The following is a 5,000-nucleotide window of genomic DNA, read 5'->3' on the forward strand; positions in this document are numbered from 1 at the left end:
GGAGTGACCTGAGTGCGTGCGTTATGTGGTGGATCCTGGCACCTGACAGGCAGCTGACAGTAACTTTCTCCTTGATTAGCCTGGTGAGTGGAACATCAGTGTGCCTGTCTAGAGTGGTGGGTACGTTGTTATGCCTTATGGGCTGTGGTTGAGTGGCACACTAAGTTTGTGGGCTATGTGTCATTTGGGTTGTGTTGAGGGGTGGAATCTGCTTGCGTTTCTGCTTTGGAGGTCCCTGATGCTTGGGCAGGTTTTTATTGAGAGTCTCCGCGAATGTAGGTGTGTGTTTTGTGTTTGTGTGTGTGTCTGTGTGTTTTGCTGGTGTAGGTTTTGAGGGACTATGTGATGAGTGTGGTGTGGTGCAAGTGTTTACCTTCTCCTCTTGACTGTCTAGTCCAGTCTTGGGTGAAGAGAGCTTTGCTTCCAGTTTGGCTATATAAGTGCATCTCTCACAGGTTGTAGTGTTTGGTGGTAGGAGGAGAGGCTTGTCTGTGTACATGAGGCAATTGCTGCATTGCCCCAAGATGCCCAGATTCATCAGGTAGACAGGAGAAATCACCGGGAGCTGACCCTTAGACATGCCTGGATAGGTGCTTATTTATTAAGTACTAAAAATTGCTTTCCTCTAGACAAGTGAGGAAAGTTGACTGCTATAGTAATTTGCAGGATATATATATATATATATATATATATATATATATATATATATATATATATATATATATATATATATACATATATATATATATATATATATATACACACATATATATATATATACATATACATACATACACATACATACACACACACACACATCTATACATACACACACACACACATCTATACATACACACACACACACATCTATACATACACACACACACACACACATCTATACATACACACACACACACACACACACAGATATATATATATATATATATATATATATATATGTATATGTATATATATATTACACAATGGGAGAGAGAAACGCCTTTTTTAGCACTTTTGTCTGGTTGACTTCATCAGAAAACAAGACCAACTAGGTAATTTCCTTTATATACAAAATGATCACATGACTTTTTTATTTAATTAAACAATTAAGTTAAGAACTTGTTTAAAATTTTAAAACCCAATACCAAATACATCATATTAGCAGCAGAGGCACATAATTCTAACAAACAACACTAGTGCATCCTGAATTATAACTAATAGTGGAAAAAACTAAACTCATTAAAAAACATTTACTTATTTGCATTCATATGTGAATATCTGCTTTCAGTTTAAGATGACTAGAAAGACTAACAGTCTCATTAAGCCCTGGGGGGAAATTAGCATTACATTACAAAATGAGGTACATTGGATATTGTAGCCCTGTAATACCAGTATACCCCTTGTGGATGGTGTTGAGTATGTTAAACATTACTTCTGTAAATATGTAAAATTTCCGAGAAAACAAACTGATACTCTGGCTACACTGATTTCTCTTGTTCATACGTTCATACTAGGCTATCTGCCCTAGGGCATTTATAAGCCTAGCCAGAGTGTGTTTGGCTTTCGCCATCCATTTTAAATTAATTTTGCTATGCCCTTTTTCGAGGTTAGTATACTGTGCCTCTGTCTAACAGTGACACAAAAGTGATACCCAGGGTAAACCTACGATCTCCCATCCACTCAAGATTCCTCTTGAATAGAGTCAATGAGGGACTCTGCCTAACCTGGACTGGGATTTTATTCCAGAGTGAAGGGAGCCTCTGGGTTATGAATCTGTCCCTCCAGCATGTCCTATTTATTTCAGTGCTGAGGTTCAAGTCTCTCGAGCGCGTAACTCGATGGGATTTGGATTTTTTTCTGAGGTGCAGCATGTCCATTAATTCCGGGTTGGACATGGCTTTATACGTCAGGCACAGATCGCCTCTGAGCAGGCAGTATGCCACTGAGGAGAGCTGGAGTTTCTTTAACCGGGCAGCATATGGCATCTGTTTGAGCCCTTTGATCCTCTTGGTGAGGTACTTTTGGGTTCTTTCCAGTTGCTGCAGGTGTCTGGTAAGGTACATCCCCCAAAAGGTGCATTGTACTCAATTATGGGCCTAATGAGGGATGAGTAAAGAGGCATGATGACCTCCCCTGATCTAGATGTGAATCCCTTCAGGATTAGGTGGGCTATATAAAATGTTTTTCTAACCACTTTGGCCACGTGGTTGTCAAATAAGAGACTGCTATCAACTTGGGTCCCCAGGTCCCTAATTACTTCTTCCGTACTTAATGGATTACCACCTATGTGGTAATTTGTGGGCACTTTGTTTTTGCCAAAAGGGATGACTATACACTTTTTGGCGTTTAGCTTGAGGCCATGGCTTTGGCACCAGTTGTCTGTCTCTATGAGGCCCTTTTGGAGGATGCTTGTGTCGGCTGGAGAGTCGATTATAGCACCCAGTTTGCAGTCATCTGCGAACTTGGTCAGCCACAGTCCTTCCATGTTGGCCTGTACCTCCGAGAAATATACACCGAACAAGAGAGGTCCCAGGACTGAGCCTTGTGGGACGCCACTTCTAACTGGTTTGGAGTCTGACATGGCTCCAGCAATTCTAACCATGTGGGTTCTGTCCTTGAGCCAGTTTGCAACCCATCTAGTGACATAGGGGTTTATATTTAAGCTGGTGAGCTTATCTATAATGCCCGAGTGGGGTATTATATCGAAGGCTTTTGCGAGGTCCAGGTAGGCTGTGTGGACCACCTTCCCCTCATCAATGGCCTTGGTGACTGTTTCAAAGAAATCTACCAGGTTTAAGAGGCAGGATCTGCCCTTAACAAAGCCGAACTGGGTAGGATCCAGTGTCTGTAGGTCCCCAATATCTTTATGAGGTCCATGATGATCCTTTCCATAGCTTTGCAGACCAAGCTGGTCAGGCTTATGGGGCGATAGTTTCCAGGATCCGTTGAGACACCACCTTTGTGGAGAGGGACCACTGTTGCTGTACGCCACTCTTTGGGTACATATCCTGTAGTAAGGCTGAGATTGAACAGTAGTTTTATGTTTGGGTTTAGCTCTTCTTGGAGTTAATGTAGGACGCAGCCCGGGACACCAGCTGGTCCCATTGATGCTGTGTTTTTTGCTTTGGAGAGGGCGGCTCTTACCTGAGCATCTGAGATGTCAGGGGGGCAGCACTCTGCTGGGATAAATATTTGCCCTTTTGGTGGGGAGGGGGGGAGAAGTTTGCAGTGAACCTGTCAGCTAGGATGTTGGCAATGTCTGTGGGTTCGGTGTATTTTTTGTCATTTTGGACGACTTCTGAGCATATCTGGGAATTCCCACTCAGGTTCCTAACATAACTAAAGAAAGCCTTGTGATTATCCTTAGTGTCCTGTGCAATTTTTCTCTCGAAGCTGGCCTTAGATGATTTTATAAGTGCCTGTAGTTTTTTGCTAATACTGATCAGAGATGCCTTCCCTTTTTGGGATTTTGCTCTATCATGTAGTAGCTTCCTCCTTCTATTGTATAGTTTGTTTATGGCTGGGGTCTACTAGACAGGACGTCTGCCTTTGGAGGACTGGGTCTTGGTTTTATTTGGGATTGCATGATCCATGCATTCCTGAAGGTGTTCATAGAATGCGTTTATAAAGGATTCTGTGGTCAAGCCGTATTTTCCACAGGCCTAGGGGCTTTGAAGGATTCCACCTCGGTTTTGAGGAGTGTGAAATTTGCTTTAGAGAAGTTTTTCACTGTGGTTTTCTGGGCAGGGGGTGGGGTCGGGATGTGAATATCCAGTGAGATTAGTTTATGGTCTGATTTTTACCAGTGAGGGATACACTTCGGGTATGGTCTGATTTTACCAGTGAGGGATACACTTCGGGTCTGGAGCATAGAGTCCCCATGTTGGTGATGAGCAGGTCCAGTATGTTTTCCCCTCTTGTGGGAGTGGTAACAAGTTGTTCCATAGCATTTGAGTTTATAAATTCTAGGAACCTTTGGGCTAGGGTGTTGGAGCTAGAGTAATCCTCCCAGTCTATGTTTGGGTAGTTGAAGTCACCCAGTATAATGGTGTTTGGAGAGACCTTCATATTTTCCAGTGTTCTCAGGAAGGCCGAGTGGGGTTCCTGGGTTTGGGAGGGTGGTCTGTAGCAGGCTATAAACTGGAAGGCAGCTTTACCCACTGTTAGTTGCACATGGATAGTCTCTGATGCTTCATGCTGTGCCGCCAACCTGGAGGTGTGGGTATCTGACGAATATTGATATTCCCCCTCCTTTTGTGGTTCGGTCCAAGTTTTGGGGCCGGAAAGCATGGTATGAGGTATAACCTGGTAGTGCTGGGGTGTTCTCGGGAGCCTTGAACCAGGTTTTTGTTACAGCACAGATAACTATGTTCTCCACACTAAGGAGAGTTTCGAGTGCGTGCATCTTGAGGTTTAGACTTCTGGCGTTGAGTAGCATTAGTCTTAGTTTTTTATCCCTTGTGATACCTATGGACATGGGTTTGTCTTTTGAGCCTTGCCTAAAAAAGGCACTACGGGGGTGGCAAGAGCCTTTGCCAATATCCGAAAGCCCAGGGGTGACAGGTGCAAGCCGTTCCTAGCTAAGCATCATGGCTTGTCGAGCATGTCATCCCAGGCTGACAGGCATTGGATCCCCTTTGAATGACACCAATACTTAAACCAATTGTTGAAATTGATCATCTTGTTTTCATATTGTGGCATCATTCTTGGTGAGGGTAAGATGCTACTCAAGGTCAGGGTCATACCAGCCTGGGCTACATGCTCAGACAGCTCATATAGGTCTCTTTTCATGTAGTCCAGGGAGGTACGTCTCAGGTCATTCACACCAGCATGGACAATGACTGGGTCATATTTGTACTTGCCTTGGAGTGACCTGAGTGCTTGTGTTATGTGGCGGGTCCTAGAGCCAGACAGGTAGCTCAGTGTGACCTTCTCCTTGTTCAGCCTGTTGAGCAGGACCATCAGTGTGCCTGACGATAGAGTCACCTATAACAAGTGTA

The 5,000-nt window shown here is 43.8% G+C and overlaps 1 protein-coding gene across 4 annotated transcripts in view; it reads right to left on the bottom strand.

Annotated features, from left to right (window-relative positions):
* Nucleotides 1–5,000, bottom strand: part of MAN1B1 (mannosidase alpha class 1B member 1) — a 1,711,419-nt gene that overhangs the window by 1,382,184 nt on the left and 324,235 nt on the right. The window lies entirely within an intron of this gene.

This window comes from Protopterus annectens, chromosome 16.part0, assembly GCF_019279795.1.
Source record: "Protopterus annectens isolate FY-2018-M chromosome 16.part0, PAN1.0, whole genome shotgun sequence".
Classification (NCBI taxonomy): domain Eukaryota; kingdom Metazoa; phylum Chordata; order Ceratodontiformes; family Protopteridae; genus Protopterus; species Protopterus annectens.